General features: G+C 39.1%; 1 long non-coding RNA gene across 3 annotated transcripts; it reads left to right on the plus strand.

Moving 5' to 3' along the window:
• The first annotated feature begins 1,476 nt into the window (after nt 1-1,476).
• Nucleotides 1,477-6,955, plus strand: LOC133274233 (uncharacterized). 3 transcript variants are annotated; one of them, XR_009745074.1, is made up of 3 exons: nt 1,477-1,672; nt 2,208-2,243; nt 5,567-6,842. It is a non-coding gene; the product is annotated as an uncharacterized LOC133274233 (long non-coding RNA). The 3 variants fall into 3 exon arrangements; XR_009745073.1 differs by lacking the exon at nt 2,208-2,243 and adding an exon at nt 6,849-6,955 and having other exon boundaries at nt 1,484-1,672; nt 5,567-6,495; XR_009745075.1 differs by lacking the exon at nt 2,208-2,243 and adding an exon at nt 6,849-6,955 and having other exon boundaries at nt 1,484-1,672; nt 5,567-6,474.
• The last annotated feature ends 15,504 nt before the right edge of the window (nt 6,956-22,459 follow it).

Genomic DNA, 22,459 nt, shown 5'->3' on the forward strand with positions numbered 1-22,459 from the left:
TGCTGACTTAAACATAGCTGATGCCTCCATGCCCCTGTATTTCATGCAATTCTGACTCACTTACTAAATAATAACCTTCCTTATATTATTCCTCTCAAGTTTTTATTTTATCTATGTGTAGCTAAGGAGGCAACATGCCTTACAAGTTACCGAACAGAAAACAAGTTCAATGGACAAAGACTGCAAAAATTACAAGAAATAAATATATGCAAGGAACATAAAGATATGTAAAACAGGAGTCAATCTTCAGCGTGCCTAGGTGGATGCAACTCTACAACTCTTATCCAGTTTGTCCTTTGACCTTTTTTTCTGACACAATAAAATTAAATTATATGGTACATGAGAATCCTGGAGATCCTTCCTGGTTTATGTGTCTTCTCTTCCTTATTTCTGTCAAAAAAAAGTAAGAAAATATGGGCATGCTCTGAACGAGCCACCTAAACAGGCTCTATCTGCAATTGTTGTCAGCAGCTGCAGTTTCCCTAGGCTTACCTGGAGTTTATCTAGTGGAGGATCTGGTCTATTAAGTCTCTACATTTTAATGTTACATGGTAATATGTTTCATGTCAAAGTTTATCTCCCCACTAAGAAATTTTGTGAGTGTTTATTGCTGATGGAGAAACTATGTAACAGGGAAGTGCAACTTCTTTCCTGGTTCTAGTTTTGTTTGTGCGATTTTTACGGTAATTTCCAGCCATGGCTGTAAGATGAAGATATGCATAGTCTCTATTACATATTATATGCATCTTAGAAGTTGTATTGACCAAAGAGAAGGTCTGCCATCTATCACTGTGATCAGATGTGCTCGCAAGGCACTGCTGACAGACTGAGAAGCATGTTAAAATTCGCTTTACTATGTCTAGATGGGCAGAAAAAGCATTCCCCAAGAAACAGTAGGGAGGTGGGGTTTAAGGTAAATATAGGAAAAAAAGGAGAAATCTAAATTAGGTTTTCTACTGAAAAAAATACCCCACAACCCAAAACCAAAAAAAAAAAGCAAACAAAAATCATAAAGATTTGAAAAGACTGGGCTTTCTTGTTAGATTAATTTTTCAAGCTGGGTTTTCATTTTCTTATTAATATTTTTAAAATCTCAGTGTCTTGATAGATTTGGATCTGCGTAATAAACTGTGTGCACAGGCAAAACTTCCAGGGGATATCAGTTTGCATACTACTTTAATTTCAGTCTATGTGCTTTGATTTGCATATTTTTAAGGCAATAAATTGTGGAAAGGAATATTTTTATCTTTTAGCACTCTAAATTAGATATTGCTCAGATTTAAGGAGAACTGCTAGTGTTTCAAGGAGAAAGGAACCAGAATCTGAATCCAAAGTAATTTTCAGTGCTCACAGAAGGAGATGTCCTCCTTCACAAGCATTCAGTCTTCCACAGGCTGGAAACCCCTCTCTCCTACGTATGCCCTGTTCTCCAAGGACCTTTTTCCCTCCCTGCACTGTTCATTTCCTCAGGGTATAAAATAGTCCTTCCTCTCTGAATGAGAGGAATTGGTCCTGGCAGACTACATGTACAGTGTTCTCAAGTGCTGGCAGTCCAAGAAGCCCTTCTGTGATTTCTTGGGAATTGTTTCAAAGCAGTTAAAATAGGAAAACATCGAGCACAGTTTTACAGAGCTGCATCAGAATAATTCCAGCAGCCAAGACTGCAAATGATGTAAGTTGCCTTTGGAAATGATTGACTAAGTAGCACCTTCCAAGGAAAGTGCAAGAAACAGGCACCGAAAAGGAATAGCTCACTAGTATATAGTAAGCGGAATTTACTCCTACTTCTTCTTGGGCAATGGAGCCTGAAGGTTTGTATAGCAGTATCTGCATTACCTGTCTACCAGCCAAAGAGACCTGGCCACTTCATGCATGGGGTTAGGGGCTGTGGGGTGAACTAGCAGCTTTGTTTACTGCTGTTGATGTGGATGTAGCTGCCACATAGCTGAGCTATGAAAAAATCCTCGGTAATATTGCAAAGAGAGGAAGATACACTGATTTGGAGGATATCCAAATTGGCACTAGAGACACAGAGGGTGATGAGCTTGCAGCAAGGGTTGGTAATTCTGGTGGAGTTCAGGGTGATGAGTGAGGGAGGATAGAGATGCATCATGCTGTGTATGAATCTATGTATGTAATTCTAATGAACCTGATATGGCTTGACTAAGTTAGCTTTGTCTATCTCAGAAATAATTTTGCTATTGTAGTGTAAGGAAATCTGGATTGAGACTAATACTCCAGCTGTAAGTAAACATGTTGGGTCAAAAGCATAGATGTGCTACTGTTCACGTAAATAGTGTTTTATCAGTTTGCTTAAGTGCTGACTCTAAGCTTATAAAACACTTGAATTCACCGTATAGCTTCAAGAAACAGCTTGTAAATAAACGTTCCTGATGAAGATTGATAAGCCACAGAGCCACAAAACCATTTTTGTTTGCCAGTTAAGATTCAGTGGCCCGAAGAAAAAGTTGATAAGGAAACATATTTGTTCTCTACAAATAGCTTCTTTTTATTTTTGGTAGTTCACCCATGTTTGAGATAAACACCAGATAAACAGGTATAGTTTCTAATTCTTTCTACATAATGCCCAAAGAAAGGAAACTGTGCCTTCAAGGTTTTGTGCTGCCTTTTTAACTGTACCACTTATTTAAGAAAATCTTGCCAATGAGTAGAAACCAGATGATTTCTTTTTTTTTTTTTAATGAGAGATCTGAGAATTTCAGAAATAACCTAGAATGTGGTAATTTTCATTACACAGTGTCTAGTATGTTTCATGGCTTTATTTTCACTTGTTCAGATTACTTCAAAGAATCATTATACATTAGTATAATTATATTGTATAGTATACAGTGCATTCAGGTAATACTAGACAGTGTATACCCAGTGGTTCCCAGCCTACACTCAGCACATTCACTGTCAAGGCTTCACTCTCAATGCTTTGCATCAATCACCAAACAAGCTGACATCTGGTTTCCTAAACGCATGTCTACTCTGCTGTCACTCCAACAGAAGCAAAGTGCAGCCATACCACAAAACCTAGGTAAAATGAATCTAAATTAGCCTGTACTGTTGCAGCTGATTTATAAAAGTATCTCTATTTTTTATGTAAGCTAAAATCTCTAAGGAGATATGCTGTCACATTAAGCAGGACTACTTTCATTTGATCTGAGCCATCTGAAGAGATGGGTACCTCTAGAAGATGATTCCTGTCTTTTGGGGTGACTAGGATAGGGGAAGTAAGGTGTTTATGTGGTCTTATGTGCCCAGACTTCAAATCCTCGTAGTTAAGTGAGAAGGGCCTTCTGCAATGTGGTCACACTGTTACTGTGCACTCAGGCATCCCTCCAAATCAGAACTAAATCAGTTTTTCATGTGAAAGAAGAGCCCAGGAAGGCCCCTTTTGGTTCCCATTGACAATTCTAACACAGTGGACTACAAAGTCTGATGTACTGTTGAAGACTTGCAAAAAAAACCTGAGAGCTGAAATTAGTAGCATGTGTCAGGCTTTTTAATACATCGGTATGTGAATGTAGAAGACCGTCAGCTGGCCATTTAGAGGAATTTGTTCACTATATTAAAGCTTCTAACTCTAATGGCCATAGAGCTGTGCAAACAAAAACCAGTGAGAGGCCTTGCTAAAAGCTGCACAATTGTTCAGACAGACAAAAGAAGGTATGATCACTGAACATGAGAGTAAAATAAGAATATTATGACTTTTACCTTAATACAAGAACAGTCACATGGCTCCCTTTCAAGGAATAATAGAAGCAATTAACTTTGTAGTGCATTCATGTGGTAAGATTGAAATCTTTATGAATTACACAGTAAAGATAGTTTAGCATCTAATATCCTTTTAAGTCCAGCAGTATTTTTTGAGAGATTTACAAAGTTAATATTTGATATTATGTTTCTAATGATATTAATAAAATAAAAGTGATGCAATTTGAATGTTAACCAATAAAATAAGGGGTATAAAAAATAAACCAAATGCAAGCTCCATGAGAATAACTAATCAAATAACTCTTCCTATCCAAAATCTGCTATACTTGGTTCTCTTAAGCAAAAAACTTAGTGAGTATTAGAAAAAAAAACAGTTGTGATATGATGTTATTACTAAAAGCTTCTAGAGTATTAGTACTGCTTAAAATAGTTCATATTATACTGTAATAAATATTGTTATTGTACTGAAACATGATACTGATTTTAAAATACCCTAACCTGTCATTATTTCACAATGTATGCATGTATTTCTATATCATTGACTTTAAAGAGTTTGATTAGTTTGAAAGTCTTATTTAAATGTGTAGCTTTTACTCTACGTTTTCATACTTGTAATCTCTGAGTTTTTTAAAGATGAGTAGTCCTGATACTCCCAATATTCACTATGTATTGACACTGAGACTTCTAATATGCACCTTAACAGATGCTTGTGTGGGCTTTCATGACCACTGTTATTGTGTGTGTGTGTGTGTGTGTGTGTGTGTGTGTGTGTGTGTGCAGGTAAAATGTTTAACTTGTGAAGTTTAACAAGTACCTCTTAAGTCTGTTTTTTTACAAGCTCATGATCAAGAATTCCAATCCAAAAAAACCTCTGACCATTTTAGGGTTAGTAGTATAGTGTATTGCTTTCATGTAAACCCGAAACCGTTTGGAAAGATCCACAAGTGCCAGAGAACTGGCTTGGGAAGTTCTGCTTCTAACAGAACCCCACTTTTAGAAGCCCATAAGACACTCAGTGAAAATGGCATTCCTGAATGTCATTTTTACTGAGTAACTGGGAACAGGCTAGTATTTTTAAAACACTGTGTGATAGCTTAAGAGCTTCCATTGCATTTCCTTCTTCTTTTTTTTTTTTTTTGCTGTGTTTTGGGGTTTTTTTCTTTTGATTAGTCTAGTAAAAAACTTTCCCTTCTTCTTTATCAGCATTAATAATTATGTTTCAGTCACCAGACTGATGATGAATTGTTGTTTTTTTTTGCAGTATTTGGAGGTATTAAATCTGCAACTAGATATATACAGTAGATAGATACCAACTTGAAGTATTTGTGTTCTGGTGATGGCTGAAGGCCACTTTAACTCAGAGTTAAATTATATTTGCTGAAAAGTAGACACAGTGAAGTAGTAAACTGTGAACAATATTATTGTAAATTATTGTATAGAGCACCTGGTACATTCACGTTCAATTAGTCTATACTCTGATTCTTTCCCTGCAGACCTCCTTTTTTGATATCGTTTTTAGACTTGAATCATCAAGAAAGAGACCCATGCTGTCCATGTGGTCATTTTTTGTTTTATTTATTGCTGAATGGAAGTCCAAGCAAAACTTTGTTGTTTCAGCAGTGACCACCAGTTTTTAGTGAGATGCATTCTTAACGTCAGCCAAGTGGCCACTTGTAATGTTCAAAATGTTTTCACAGATACAGGAAAACCAATAAAAGTCACTTGGCAATTGCACAATGATTTATTTGTGTCTTAGCAGAAAGGCTGTTATACATTAAGTGGAAAAACTCATTCCTTTCTTTCTATTAACTGTAGTTTAACACCCCAACAATAAACATGTCCTTAGTCAATAGGTGCAGTGCCTGTGCAGAACTCCATCCTTGCAAACTCTTACAATTCTTCTAAGTCAAAATCCCAAATCAAGGTAAAGATAATAGACTTTAAAAACAATTTTCCCACCCCTTCTGTCCTAAAGCTGGCCATTAACAGTCTTTAAAACAACACCTGCAGCCCATTCCTCAGACAGTTCTAATATACCGAGGCAATTGCTCATGGAAGGAATGTAAGACCTAGTCAGCATCTTATGGGTTTATATCCCATTTGGATTTAAAAGGGCTCATTCAGCAAGAGCAACTTCAGCATCTGGAAAGCTGCTGCATGTTTTTGCTGTAAAACTGGTATGGGATACATAGGGTTACTTTCTACTACTGTATTCTAAAGAAATATGAAGCATTGGCAGGATATGCTTGTAACATTGTGGGGGTTTAAACAACCTAAATACTTCTAATTGATTTGCTATTGAAATAGTCCCAGGTGGCAGAATATGAAGCGGTATCATCTTACAGCTCCACGTGGAAGGTGCTGTCCCTTCTACATTATGGAAGAGAATGAGGAACTGAAGATGTTGAGGATGGGCTGAAAGAAGTGGTGGGCCGGTTTTGTTTCTGTGTCACACAAGACTGAAGGGGCTGCTGGAAGGGAAATGCTGCATTGCAGTAGATGTATTTTGCTCCAGCATATGCCAGTTGATCATTGTCAGTGTGCGTCAAGATACTGTCTGGAAACAAGGAGAATTTGGAAGAGAGACACCCATGTAGTGTGCAAAGTATGCGTCACAGAGCCCAATCTGTGGTCATCCCTTGCTGGGGAGTCTCATTCAAAGTTTTCCTTCTCTCTCCAGCAGCATTTTTTTAACCATTCCTTTGTACTACAAGGCAATTGATCATGGGGAGAACCTCAGTGTGTGATGTTCAGGTAAAGCGACTCATTGCGTAGGTAAGTGAAGTTCATTGCCATGGGGTGAATGTAGAGCTGATGTGGGAGGAAAGCTTGGGCTCCCTTCTTGCACAGGCAAAGCAACAAACCTTTCATTGCTTTCTTGCTTCACTGCTCCTCAGCCACCTCTAGGCTCCTCTCCCCTGCTGCTCTACATGATGGTCTTAAGCTTGCTGAGAAAGCCATGCATCAGCACTACTCCTCACTGTTCAACAATGGTTACCCTTTTCTTGGTTCTGCTGTAGGACCTGTCAGAAAACACAGATTGCTGAAAGCCATAGAGCCTTTCTGGAGACTGAGCTGCACTAAGGACATTTGTGCATCTGTAGCTTTAAGGTCTTTTTCTACCCCAGGTTGTGATGCACCATTTCTCTGACGTACTGGACTTGGAAACAGAGGAAGAAACAGAAAAGCAGAATATTGGACAAATGTACATTTAAGGGAGTATAAAACACTGCTGCTTTCATTTGTCTACTGTATTGAATAAAACCTTTATTTTTTCTTCTTGCTTCAGGTCTCTGTGTGGGAGTTAAGGTTATTCAGTGATGCAGCACGGGTTTGTCTGTCTATTTCTCTGCTGTTCCCAGACAACATAAAATCATAGAATCGTTAGGGTTGGAAAGGACCTTAAGATCATCTAGTTCCACCCCCCTGCCATGGGCAGGGACACCTCACACTAAATCATATCACCCAAGGCCTCATCCAACCTGGTCTTGAACACTGCCAGGGATGGAGCATTCACAACCTCCCTGGGCAACCTATTCCAGTACCTCACCACCCTAACAGGAAAGAATTTCCTCCCTTATATCCAATCTAAACTTCCCCTGTTTTAAGTTTTAACCCGTTGCCCCTTGTCCTGTCACTGCAGTCCCTAATGAAGAGTCCCTCTCCACCATCCCTATAGGTCCCCTTCAGATACTGGGAGGCTGCTAGGAGGTCTCCAAACAGCCTTCTCTTCTCCAGGCTGAACAGCCCCAACTTCCTCAGCCTGTCTTCATACGGGAGGTGCTCCAGTCCCCTGATCATCCTCGTGGCCCTCCTCTGGACTTGTTGCAACAGTTCCATGTCCTTTTTATGTTGAGGACACCAGAACTGCACACAATACTCCAAATGAGATCTCACAAGAGCAGAGTAAAGGGGCAGGATCACCTCCTTCAACCTGCTGGTCATGATCCTTTTGATGCAGCCCAGGATACAGTTGGCTTTCTGGGCTGCAAGCGCACACTGAAGCCAGCTCATGTTCATTTTCTCATCAACCAACACCCCCAAGTCCTTCTGCGCAGGGCTGCTCTGAATCTCTTCTCTGCCCAGCCTGTAGCCTGCTATTGCTCCAACCCAGGTGTAGGACCTTGCACTTGGCATGGTTAAACTTCATGTGGCTGGCATCAGCCCACCTCAGAAGAGTGTCAAGGTCCCTCTGGATGGTATTCCTTCCCTCCCGCGTATCAACCGAACCACACAGCTTGGTGTCATCGGCAAACTTGCTGAGGGCGCACTCAATCCCACTGTCCATGTCACCGACAAAGACGTTAAACAAGACCGGTTCCAACACCGATCCCCGAGGGACACTACTCGTTGCTGGTCTCCAGCCGGACATTGAGCCATTGACCACAACTCTTTGTGTGTGGCCATCCAGCCAGGTCTTTATCCACCGAGTGGTCCATCCATCAAATTGATGTTGCTCTCCAATTTAGAGACAAGGATGTCATGTGGGACAGTGTCGAACGCTGTGCACAAGTCCAGGTAGATGACATCAGCTGCTCTACCCCTGTGCATCAGTTCTGTAGCCCCATCATAGAAGGCCACCAAATTGGTCAGGCAGGATTTCCTCTTAGTGAAGCCATGCTGGCTGTCACCAAGCACCTTGTTGATTTTCATGTGCCTTAGCATGCCTTCCAGGAGAATCTGCTCCAAGATTTTGCCAGGCACAGAGGTGAGACTGACTGGTCTGTAATTCCCCGGGTCATCCATTTTCCCCTTCTTGAAAATGGGGGTTATATTTCCCTTTTTCCAGTCATTGGGAACTTCACCTGACTGCCATGATTTCTCAAATATGATGGCCAGTGGCTTAGCAACTTCATTCGCCAGCTCCTTTAGGACCCGCGGATGGATCTCATCAGGTCCCATTGACCTGTGCACATTCAGATTTTTAAGATGGTCTCGAACCAGTTCCTCTCCTACAGTGGGCCAAAGGTCTTCATTCTCACAGTCCCTGCATCTGCCTTCCAAGACTTGGGTGGTTTGGTCAGAGCCTTTGCCAGTGAAGACCGAGGCAAAGAAGTCATTCAGAACCTCAGCCTTCTCCAAATCCTGTGCAGCCAGTTCTCCCAAGAGCTTCCTGAGGGGGCCTGCATTCTCCCTAGTCTGTTTTTTATTTGCTATGTACCTGTAGAATCCCTTCCTGTTATCTTTAATACCCCTAGCTAAGTTTAATTCCAACTGGGCCTTAGCTTTCCTAACCTGGTCCCTAGCTTCTTGGACAACATCCCTGTACTCTTCCCATGCCACCTGTCCTTGCTTCCACTTATTATAAGCCTCTTTTTTCAATTGAATTTTCCTCAGCATCTCCTTATCCATCCAAGGAGGTCTCCTGGCCCTCCTGCTGCACTTCCTTCTGGTTGGGATGCAACACTCCTGAGCTTGCAGCAGGTGATCCTTGAATATCAACCAACAGTCTTGGGCCCCCCTGCCCTCTAGGGCTGTATCCCATGGGACCTTCCGAAGCAGGTTCCTGAAGAGGCCAAAGTCTGCTCTTTTGAAGTCCAGGGCAGTGAGCTTGCTGCACGCTCTTCTCACTGTCCTGAGGATCTCAAATTCAAGCATCTCGAGTCAGTGGCTGATTTCAGTGAAATCTGACAGAGACGTGATACAAGAGGCCCTAGAGTCTCTCAAACTCCATGAGTATAGGGGGTCAAGCAAAAATGTCCTTATCAGAAAAAAGGCCATTGCTATCTATCAGGGAAGCCATGAATTAATCACCAGTAATTCAGATATGCATGAAACAAGGCCTTTTGATTCCACATTTCTTGCAGCGTGTTGTTTTTTTCCTCATAACCTTGCTTATTTTGCTAAATTTTACACATATCTCTTCAAGCTGACAGTGGTTTTTGATTGGTTGCTTTTGCTTCAGATTTTCTTTTTCTATACAGAGAAGTCATACACCTGTACCAGAACAGGAAATGCAGCATGGCTATAATTTTGGGGGTATATATGTAGTGTGTTCATAGTGTCAATTTCTGCATTAACCACTTGCAATAGAGTGTAATACCTCTGTACTGTTATAATCATGGTCACACTATAGGCTGTACTGGTGCAGGAATGACAAGTCATCCCACAGGAGAATATGGCCCATTAGTTTTCTTAATTGAAGTGTTGGGTATTTCTTTAAATGAACTTGCTCACGAGTCAGATGAACTAATGTTTTATAAAAAAGGTATATGATTTATGAATAATGAATTTTGCAGAGATTGTATTGCAGTTCGCTCAGGCAGTCACTCCTCACTGTCTAACCCTTTAGCTGATACTGGATTTTTATCTTTATTGTGTCTATAATATTTACTTTTTATTGGGGTAACATATTTTGTATTTTCCAAGAAAATCCTGAACATTTTTTCTGCACCCCATCATCAGTAATGTATGTTTCAGTTTCTATGTGATGAAGTCATATGTGCATTACAGACTTTTGGATATTTGTCAAAAACTCTTCCTGAGTGATTTAATTCTGGGGCTTTACAAATTACTGTGTTCTGTTGCAAACCAGATCAGCCAGATTCAGACCTGTTGATCCACTGAACTAGGACTGTAGATGGGAAATAAATCTTTTCCCTTTCTTCTCTGACTGTGCATGATACTTAAAGATAGTCATATATAGTGAAAATTTTCCCTTTGGTGTAGTATTTACCCCATTGACTCACTACTACCTACAGATACTGCACCCATGTGTGGAGGAATAAAACCACCAGGCTAAAGTTGCCTCAGAAAAGGCAGGTGAATGTGTAGGTCTTTATCTTTAGTAACCATAACAAACCTCACTACATTGGATTTCATATTTTTACGTTAGCAATATCGAATGAAAGTTAAAGAGGTAAAGGAGCACCTCCCAGTAGATCTGTAACAACTATAATAGATATATCAGTAAACTACTATTTCTAGAATATAATTAATTAGACAAAAGGAAAAAGGTATACTTCATCTTATACCTTGTTGGATATCTGCAGTGTTTGTATTGGATGCCTATGCCTCCCTTTGCAATATCTGGGCAAAACCAGGCTCTATTCTAGTACTATTCACAAAATATAGTTCATAACATATACTGATGAAAGCTGGATGAACTTTATCATAAAAGCTGTGATCTCAGGGCTCCTGGAAGAGGTTGTGTGAGGACTACAGTACTGGTAGACCTTATCAAAGACTGTACAGTCTTGTTACATTTTTGTCCTGCTTCTATATAATACAAGAAACTGGAATTAGCTGACAGAGCAGTTAAAGAAACAAACTGGAGATAATTTGTATGCAATTACGTAGTTTGTTCTGATGATAATTTATTTCCCTTTTTTAATGATTAACAGTCTACAGTAAAAAACTTTCCACAAAAGGTAGACCCAAGCTTCCTCAGTGTTTGTGAACATACTTACATCTGCTTATATCTTTGACTAGCTGCATTAAATCTTTATCATACTTTTGAGAATATCTCCAAAGGAGCTTAAACTTCCATTTCCTCAAACAAATCTGTCAGTAATTTTCTGGGGCATCAGCCTTCCCTAAACTTGTTCCAGCCTCCTGAATTTCACTTAGGTCTTGAGAAACATTCATTGAAATTGACTAACATAACATAACTGATACATTCATTAAATTCAACAAAAAATTGGTTGCTTGAATCCCTTTTCATCTCTCTGATGCACAGCTAGCATGTCAATCTGTGTATGGATGTAGACAAAACACTTGTTAATTCCTTTTGGTTCAGCAACATATTAAAGACATTTATTAGTAAGTGGATGAGTGGCTGTCATGGTTTAAACCCTGTCAACCATAAATCAGCCACACATTCTCTCTCTCACTCCCCCCCACCTTTTCTTCCCCCTGCTCCCAGAAGGATAGGAAGGAGAATTGAAAGAATGTAACTCCCAAAGGTTGAGATAAGAACAGTTTAGTAACTAAGGTATAACAAACATCACTGATGCTGCCACCAATAATAATAACGATAAAAGAAATAAAAGGGAAGACAATACAATACCACCCACCAACTAATAATACCCAGCCCGACTGAGCACCAACCAATACCTAGGTCCAACCCCGCAGTGAACTAGCCACTTTGGGTAACTCCCAGTTACATCCTGGGCATGACATGCTGTGTTATGGAATACCTCTTTGGCTAGTTTGGGTCAGGTGTCCTGTCTCTGCTTCCTCCCGGCTTCCCCTCCTCCCTGGCAGAGCATGAGGCTCACAAAGTCCTTGGTCAGAGTAAACATTACAGAGCAACAACTAAAAACATTGGTGTTATTAGCACTGTTCCCAGGCTGAAAGTTGAAAACACAGCACTGCACCAGCTACTAAGAAGGAGGAAAAAATGACTGCTACTGCTGAACCCAGGACAGTGGCTAACAAATGAGCAATGTTCAATAAGTTCACTGAAATCAGATGTAACTGGTTTTGGAGCATGTCCCACATGAGAAAGTAAAGCTGTTTCTCACCTTTGGGCCAAGAACAGGCAGGCACCTGAAAGTTTATAGAGAATACAGTTCAATACAGTTGAAAAGGAAGTTTTATCCAGTCAAGGTACTGAAAGGTTTCTTTGATTTGAGAAAAACAAGCAAACAGTCACACAAAACAAAACCACAAAATTCAAACAAAACAAAATCCACAAACAATAGAGGATTTTCCAAATTGTTCAAAACACTACTTACTGCATCTGACCATAAAGAAATAAGTAAAACAATTATAGGAGGAATTTGATGTGGCAAAATAGGAACCAGTTGCTGTAAAAAGTTTCCAAACCAATATTAGATTGCCCTTCTAGATGGAAATCTGATGGGATGTCACTGTAAATCAGAAGCATTCAGAAGTGGACCAAAACCATGGACCAAAACCATGGACCAAAATCATGGACCAAAACATGTTAAGCTACTCTTGTACAGTCACATAAAGCTTGTTTGCAGTATCTCATCTGTGATTAGTTTATGATACTTGAATGTTTCTGTGAATCTCATTGTCTAGGTAAAAACAGTGAACTGGCAGCAAAGTCTAAGTAAATATCCATAGAGATTATATGGCACTGTGACTTGGCCAAAATGAATGCCAGTAGTAGAAATTAAGGAAAGGTCTTTAGAAGGAAGTTGTGACCATATTGTTCTTTTTTTCTTCAGGGGGTCTCAAAGGTCTAATAACTAAAGATAGTATAGTAATACCTGATATCTTGAAGATGATCTCTACATTCCTATGTATACTTTACCAGTAATACTTAAGCAATTTGGAGCAGTACTCCGAACTTTTGAGTAAGTTGCCATATAGCTGTTTGTTTGTGGGTGGGTTTTGTGTATCTGTTTGTTTGGTTGGTTTTTTTTTTCTACTAGAGGAATAGTTAAAAAATATCAGGAGTCCCGGCTTTCAAACTATCCGAAATTGGTCAAGGAAGGCAGAAGTGGCCATTGGCTCATATCCCTTGAAAAGTCAGTAATATACATACAAAATCACATACTTTCTGATTTGTTTCAACGGAAAATACAGCAAAATCTTAGATGTAGTGATCTTAATAAAAATGCCAATAAAATCAATGGAAAGGCTCCAATTGACCTGACTGTGTTTTAGAGCAGAACCACTATTATAATAACTGTTAAAAACACGAGGTTTTTAAAGAAGCTACAAGAACAAACACCTGAGAGATGTTCAGATGTTGACTGTTATGATCAGCCCATAAAAGCTGTGTTTGGGGTATCTTTTTGTTTGCGAGTGTATTTATGAGTTTCCCAGTGTCATGAAGGACATGAAGTTTTAATAAACACATTACTAAGGGAGAAGTAATTACACTTTCAGGAAAGTAACCTCAGAGACCAATTGCATACTTGTATTTAGCATTTTTTTCTGATACATTGTTTCTTTAGTTTTCAGCGCCAGTATGCATAACTGTGATCCCTTTTTTCCCTGTACTTACTTTTGCTGGATACAGTCTGATATTATAACCTCAGCCATTTGGTAGGTGAATAGCACCTCTCGGAGACACTTAATGGGTGGCATAAACAATTCAGTAGGTGACCCATTCACCTTTTATCCCAGCATTAGACCACAGTTTCCCATCCATTGTGCATATAAATATAGGATGATGTTTTGCCGAAAGAACAATTATACAGATAAAAACTGACGATCAAAGGTAAATTCAGGAAAGGAGAAGATACTAATCCCATGGTGGCTTGATTCCAGTTTGGAGGAATTTTTATGGATAGAAAACTTGCCTTATATTTTCAAACAAACATAGTACTATTATCCTCTATTCTGCAGTATTTCTCTGTGCTCTGCATAGCCTATAAATGGAAATCCCCTATCCACACAATATTCTTAAAACAGCTTGTGAAGCCATAGAGGATGAAAAGCCTTGAATTAATATAAGATAGTGTTATTACTGGGAGTGTGTACATGTATGTTTACTCCAGTGCTTTTCATTCTCATTCTAGCTCACTTTTGTCCTGTCTAGCATTACAAACTAGCAGGGTTAAGGGAAGCGAAAGACCAGCAATTTTTTTTGACAGCTATGTCAACAGTAGAGATTACCACTTGGGCATATGTTATTAGAGGAAGCCAACAGCATGCTGCTTTGCTTAAAGCTTATCTACTGCAAATAGTGGGGTAACCTAATGAATGCATTCAGTGAAGAATCTGTGTACATGTGATCTCACACTGTTTTGCGTAATTCTTCTATGTGTGTAAAGCTGTGGCTGTGAGCAAAATTACATTGTCCTTAATGTTGGCCTTGGGCCTATCTGCCTTTCATCTCAACCCTAAGTTTTTTCCTTGACCCCAAACAGCAGTGCAGACTGACCGTGGTGGAAGATCTGGTCACCTCCACGTAGCAAACTGACCCAGCTGCTGTTGACTTTCCAGTCAGTATCTGCAGGGTTGGAGTCTACCCATGTGCAGATCTTAATACATAAAGCCGATGGACAGGAATTCCTCAACCCTGGCTTCTGACCTGTCAGCATACCATCTCTCACTTTCTACATGTGTTAGAGAGATGCATGGAGGAGAAGCAAGTGTCTGCAGAGCTGTACCTCACAGGAATGCAGAGCTCATGGCAAGGTGATCCCCCTTTGGCATCATCTGGCATTTGGCATGTATATTGATGATGACTTAAGAAATATATGTAGTTTCTATGGGTTCAGTACAGGATACAGGACCTGATGTAAATGGGGCAGGGTGGATGGTAGTCAGTAGAAGGAGAAACAAGGCAACTTTGAACATCAGCACAGACAGCTTGTTTGGCAGCTGCAGTAGGGTGTGCTTTGAAGCCAGGTTCTCATCTACTTCAAAATAAGACTGACCAGTTGTGAGACACAGATTATTTCAAGTCCTGTGTTTATAAATCAATGTAAACATCCTTAACATAGTAAAAATTACTCAACTGTTTGGGAGAAGTCAGGTCTTTTCAAACATGTAGTAGGTGCAGCAGCATCCTGTTCTCAGTGGTGCAAAATGAGCAGCAGCTACTAAGGGTTGATGGAGATGGGCACTGCTGGAAAATGTATTTTATTGAGAAAGCAGTGGAGGTATATGGGAAATTTACAGCTGTAAAAGAAGCTGATGAAGGCAGTGGCGACTCCCTGGTAATGTGATAGGCTTTGAATGAAGATAACCACCAGTTTCTTTCAAGATTTTTCTCTTTTCTTAAAAAGTTAAGGTAGGGTGTGGGGACCTTTACAGCCCTGGCCTGTCTTTTCCAGTACTCCTTGTTTTTAACTCCTGGGCTCCCTGAATTCCTATTATTTTAGACTCAAAGCCGGCAAGTGACAGCACTAGCTTATGCCCTGCATTTCAAAGGGAATTAGCCAGACTTTTCAAATACCTATTCATATAATTCCTAATACAAAGTTAGAAGTGGTATTTCTATCAAGTAAAAATTTACATCAAGACAATACCTTTCATCCAAAATGATTCCCAAGAAGATTTACCCATACATGCATGGCAGAAGCATTATCATTCAAACGGCAAAATGAGGCTGCAGAAATGCATCAGGTAATTTCTCATTCCTTGGGTAGAAATCTGCAGAGATTTAAACTGCATGCCACAGACCTCCCAGGAAGTTTCATCCATCTAGAATTTCGTATCAGGGAAGATATCATAAAAGGAAATTGCCAAAATCATACGTAGAGGGAAGTGAAAGCTTAAAGGACATATTGAGAGCGCATATCCTCATCAAGCTTAACCATCTGTATTTAACCAGTGTTACTGTTGCAAATTAGTTTGTGCCTTATCAGCTTGACCGCAAAGGTTAATTAAACTTCTCTACAAACAATTTGTAGAGACTGCAAGTTTGGTACAAGTAATGCTGTTATACACAAGAAAAGACAAATAGGTCAGGTCACAGTGAACCTATTAGAAATGTGCCGAGAAAACTGGGAGTAGGTTCCACTTGCATAAAATTTCCCCATGTTAGAGAAGCTACATGTTTAAAGTCAGGCTTGGCATCACTCACTATTATTGTAACAAGCCTCAGGATCCTCTCGTGCCTGTCTTAAAAGAAACATAGCTGATGTTGAGAGGCTGCCTGAAAATCTCAACTTTCCTTTCAATGCAGTGATAGCTGGATAAAGCTCTGAAGAGCATGGAGTTGCCAACAAAATAAGCAGTGCTGAGTAGGCAGAAGACCTCAGATGTCTGCTTGTTGCTATTGCTGCATAAGGGAGATAGCATAAATTTCAAATGTGCCTTACTGTATTTTATTTCCTAAAAACATTTGCCTTGCCTCTTGAATGGATCACATCAAAGCACAATTCTGAAAAACTGCTTTCCTAGAGAAAACTCACATGGAGGTCATAAATCGGAAAAGCATATACAAAACAGACTAGCCAGAGCTTATAGCTTTAAAGACATCCTATAATGAGGAACAGAGCAAGTGATACAGAAGAAAATGAGATGTTTAGCTGTGTGCATCAACTTTGATGAAGAGAAAAAGAGAAGAAACCCCCCAAACCCAACAACCTCTTCCAATATACTTTGGTGAGAAAAAAAAAAATCTATCTCTGCTCAAGATCTGGTTTAACTGTGTACAAATAGGTTATGGAAGCTGAGTACCCATGGGAGGGGAATGTCACGCGAGCACTGCTGCACCCTCTTAGCTCTACACTATCTTCAGAATCTGAAACACACCAGGAAGCCAAATCATGCATGAAAGGACATGGGGGAAATTATTGCTTCCTCCTCTGTCCTTCAACATCCTCTTTGTCCCTGGAGCTACTGTGGAGGAGGAGGGGGGCAGGTAATTACAAGTGTGAAGTCTGTTTCAAGGATTTCTCCTCCAAACTTATCTCAACCCTTCTGTTGCAAGAGTAAAGAGTTCCATCTTTGTCATTTGTTTTTTTTTTACTAGTCTTTTGGAAGACCAAATCTGATACTTTCAGTGGCATGACCAATTTAATCACTGTCCACTATTTTGCTTACTTTAGTTTCCAGTTTGCATTATTCTCTTTACATTGTTTCCCCACTTCAGATTCAAACCTTTTATGTGTATAGAAAGAAATGTCTTAAAACACCTTTAAATGTTTGGCTAAATGTATATGTGTGAGTGCGTTAATGCACAAATTTGTTTTTCTCTCCATATAAACAGAGATATTACACAATGAACTGTCTCAATCTCTTCTTTATAGTAAAGCTATGAACATGATGTTTTGCTATGACAAGGAATGATCTGCATTTATAATATAGGAAGATACTCAAAAATAACTGCCTAAGACTTCATTATGCTTCAGTAGTTTCTGTCCATGCAGGATCAGCTAGTCAAGAGTTTTCTTACTTCATGTGCAGTGAGAAAATACCTACATGAGGTAAAACATTTCTTTTTCTTTCTGTACAATGATTTAAAATCAGAAACTTCCCTCATGTCTTCACAGGAATGACATCTGCATCCGTTGACAGCAGCTGGGGATTTGGCTTTTTTTTTTTTTTAATTCTTTCTTAACCCATGTTGTAACCAGGAGTGTTTGAATCTGTCTTTTGGTTCTGCATAGGTTTTGTCTGTTGAAGTGCTTTTGTTCATGGACCCTGTCAGTGAAATAAGCTAAATGAAGCTAAACTCTTCCACTTCCAAATTATCTGAAATCCAGATCTGACTTCTTTTATGGCTTGAGCCCTTTCTTATCTTCTTGCAGCCAGTGTCTGGAGAGTTGGCTCTCTCATGAGACACTGCAGCAGACATTCACAGTGCTTGCTATAGATCTTCTGCTTTATCATCTGGTTTCCATATAATCTCTATAATCCCTATAGTGCTTGTTTAGTGATTATACAGTGATCTACATAAACTCCTGATTCTCTTCATTGTGTATAGAATAAACCTGAATCAAGTAGCCTATTCAACTGTATGCATATAAGAAGATTTAAACAAATTAATACACAATACCAGTGTCAATTTTAAAGATTTGCACTTTCTGGAAAATATATTCAAAGATGATGTCCACACATCAGGAAGCTTCCTTCTAGTCAAGGGAAAGTTACAGAAGGCATTAAGCTTTATTGCTCACTCTGGTGGACCCTGTACTAGATTCAGGCACATCAGACCATTTCAGTGGACTACCATTGAACTAGTTACCCATGAATAATGTTGGATAAATGATGATGTTATCATGTTAAGTTAAATGAATGCATTTTTAAGGTATAAATCATCTATTTTTGGACAGAGTCTTGGATGACATGGTCCAGTGTGAGACATCCCTGATCATGGCAGGGGGTTGGAACTAGATGATCTTAAGGTCCTTTCCAACTCTAGCCACTCTATGATTCTATGATTCTATTTTTCCACTGGGAATCATAATGCACTTCTATTTTTTACCATTTCAAAAGACCTAGTGAAAATTTGGAGCAATAGTATATGGTATTAGTATGCTCTCATTTTAACCCAAACTGCTGTGTAAATACAAAATACTAAAGGCAAAATCACTCAAAGGTCATGAACTGAGCTAAACTGAAAAATATTACTGAAAATACCATTGAAGCATTTTTGGCCTGAAAAGCAAAATAAGGGAAATGTTTTGCAAGACCATGTTGAAGAAAATGACATTTTTAATCAAGAAAAAAATGTTTCAGCGAGGAAAAGTTACCACTTTTGAGCTACATTTTGTGCTTTAATTTTTGATTATGCTTTATGCTATGGGAAAATATCAATACAAAATACATAGACTACATGTATTTTTGTATACTTAAATGTGAGGGCATTTAAAGAAATTGAAACTATAATACTGTAGCAAACTAGAAACTGAGAAAAAAAACCAAACTTTTTTCCCCTTTTACCACATCCAAGAATTCATTTTAAACCAACCTGGATGTTGGGTCTCTTGGTTTAGTTTTCCCATTGAAATCCTAGCAGCTAAGCTTGTCAGCAGTGTTGCTTATAAACTTCCATGATTCAGAAAGTGTTGACAAAAGACAAATTGCTAAAAGAGGGGCTGAAATGAAAATGAAAATGAAAACTGAGAGATGAAAATACAAGTTTCATTTATTTAAAACTGTGTGTTTGCCCAGACAGCTGTGTTAGTGATCTGATTTTATGACAAGCAAACAGTGCTTATTAAAAAGGGATTTATTAAGATATGTGACAGCTTACCTTCTGCTTCCCTGCAATTGTCAACACTGCTAAAGCCTAATATTGTATAGACTTTATTATACTCTTAACTGGCACTTGTCTGATCTTTGCTATTCACGTAATCTGATAAGGTACCATTGAGGCATGTAATGTTATAAATGCTCTATATTTTTATGCTTGTAATCTTGTGCCATGATCAAATAGACTCTAAAACTTACTTATTAGTTCCAAACAAATTTCCTATGTTTGCTGTAATGAAACAGTCTCTGTTTTCCCACTGGAAACAAAACAAAAAGCTTCTTACACAGTTTTCAGGGTTCGAAGAGCCCCAGTGCAAATGCTATTTTTCCTACATGATTAAGGTCTTCATAATTTTTTGCTAACTCTTTAACATCAATTTATTGCTTAGATTTTGTCTGGCCTGTTCTCCACTCCAAACACACACACACCCCCCATACAGAGTGGCCTAACCTTTCAGGTAAGCTACACTACCATAAATTTAGTCAAATCAACATCCCCTTCATGTTTTTGACTGACATCTTCAAAGTACCTCTGATCATACTGAAATTTAACCTGTTAAGATTTGTTCAATTCCATGCATCTGTAAGACTAGGACTTTCACACGTGGAATTAATCTGCTCATTTCACACAGCCTTAGTGTAGCAGCTGTTACAGCAGATTTTGGGGTTATTTTCTTTTAGTCCAAAAGAAAATAATTACTTGCTATTGAGCTCAATAGAAACAAGATCCAGCCTCTTAGATAAAGAAAAAGAGAGATTCTTTGGATAAAATTATTTGACTCCTCTAAGATTCGGCTTTTGCTGTTTTACCTTCCGCATCTCTTCGTGGTCCTGCTCCATAGTGGTGCTATGACATCCCCAGCTCGAATTGAGGCTGGTTTGAGGTAAGGGGCAATTTACCCTTTGTGTTAATGATTTCGTTTAAGTATTTGGAAAAATAATTTGGAATTAAATGGGTAATATTGTCATGAGGAATAAGCACCTCTTTAGCTAACTAATCTGTAACTGCTAAGCCATTGATATCACTGGCTTTCAAAGTTTGAAATGGCTCCCATGACAACTTGCATTTATCTGTAAACTGGATTGGTTTGACTATGGGGAAGAAAAGCTCTAAACATATAAAATCAATGACTCCTGGCCATTCCAGTGGTGTAACATTTTTGTCAGGAGCCTGTTTGTATCAGATTTTTAAGCACCCTGACAAAAAAAAAAAAAAGTATGATTTATGGTACCTTAAGCATGAGAGCTGTCACGTAAGAAGCCACTATGAAGCAAACAATATGCTGTGCATTTTAACTACTTAGGCTATGGAGAAGGGTTCCCTGGGGGAAAAAAATTCAACCTCTCAGACCTACAGTAGATCACGTTTCCTTCACTTCTGTTTTCTGGGACATGTCTGATGGAGTTTGCTATAACAGCTGACCATTGTCCCTACTCTTATTCATCTCCAGCCCTGCGTACTCTGAAGTCATCCCTGCAGTAGAAGTCAAGGATTTTTTCCTGGCAGAACTGTCCCACAGTGATATCCATATTCCTCTTCGCTGATGCTACTCGAAGTCTTTTCAATCCCTTTTATATCAATAGGATTTCCAACCTTAACCCATTGCTGCAAGGGTCCTGGACTTGAATGTACAGCCACTGAATGTTGCTGTGCTCCCTCATTGGCAGCACAAACATGATCTTAAAAATTAAGGAGATGCTTGCTAGGGAATTTTTTCTATATAGGGACATTCACTCCTAAGAGAAACCCGATACTTACAGCTCAGTAACTTATCCCTCTTACTGGTTCCTTACCAATCCCTATGTAAGTGTAGGACGTGGGATAAGAGGGGTATATCTCAATGAGGATTAGGGTAGGTAGGATAGGGAAGGGACTCAAAGTTGTACAGCAGAACTTATTAAACCTCCACCTCCCTGACCAGTTTTAAGAACTGTTTTAGATCTAAACTGAGCAACCCAGACCATTTCTTTGGAGATACCTCTGGCTCTGCTTCATCCAGTCTGTCAAAGCAGCTGTTCAGAATAGACTTGAACAAGTTTGGTTTTAAATAGGCAACAGTGTCCCAACAAAAGAAATTTTCTGGTCTAAGTACATTATACAAATGTCCAATAGTGTTTCATTACTGTGGAAATGTTGTCTAACTATTCCCTTTTATTTACCTATGTCTTCTCCCCACAAAGGGAAGTGATTAACATTCATCAATGCACATTTATCTTTACATAACAGTTTGGTGATCATGTAAAACTACAGGAATATTTTCTTAATCAGGATAGTTTTAATCTAAGAAACAAAGTCAAAGAAGTGTTCTTCTGAAACTGTAGCTGAAAAACAACACAATCCTACCATGTAAAGATAGTGGGTTAATGATACTGTTTTAGAAGTCAAACAATTTAACAGTACCCTATACTGTTATTTCCCAGAGTTAATAGGAAAACGATACATGAAGAATGGTTTTATTTTTCTGGGTCTTGTAATATTGAATGTCCCTGCTATTTTATGTAAAGTCTGGTTTTGGAAGGTTGCTAAACAGGGGCCAGAAGCAGGATAAAAATCCAGCACCTGAATTTAATGGGTGGGTCCTGTATTTTAGAAAAAGATTAGACTTCATTGAAGGACACTTCATAAAGTAGGATGAAATATAGTGTGACGATCCTCAGGGTCCTGATACACCAGCAAAGTAACCTGGTAAGTGTAAGCTTGCTGTGGTGAATGGATGAAGAGAGAGAGCTGGGAGGGAAATTCACAATGAAAAGTTTTTCATGGGATACAAAGAAGCTGGATGAAGTGATGCAAGTAAAGGTGAAGACCCCTGACATTTTGCAAAAATAAATACTCTTGGTAATTCATTTTAGCTATGTTGTAGGAAGTTCCTACATTTTTACAGCTTTTACCACTGTTAACCAGCAGTGGATATTAAGTACAGATGTAGAGGCATAAGACCTTTTACATACTAACTAGTGACTGTTGCCGAGTTGCTTCTGCTGAAGGAGGTCCTTCGATTTCCTGTAGCCCCTGCACAGGGCTTCCCTTCTGGAACCCTGCATTATGTGTAGCTACAACCCTATTTTGGAGTGCTTTTCTTTTGTGTCAGCTCATCACCAGAAGCAGTGAAATGAAGATGACAGATGGGATCCAAACCCATCTGAAATCAGTGAGGATCTTTTG

The sequence above is a fragment of the Pezoporus flaviventris genome, unplaced genomic scaffold (genome assembly GCF_033815535.1).
Source record: "Pezoporus flaviventris isolate CSIRO_AGI_PZ_B2104156 unplaced genomic scaffold, CSIRO_AGI_Pfla_v1 ptg000036l, whole genome shotgun sequence".
Lineage (NCBI taxonomy): Eukaryota > Metazoa > Chordata > Aves > Psittaciformes > Psittacidae > Pezoporus > Pezoporus flaviventris.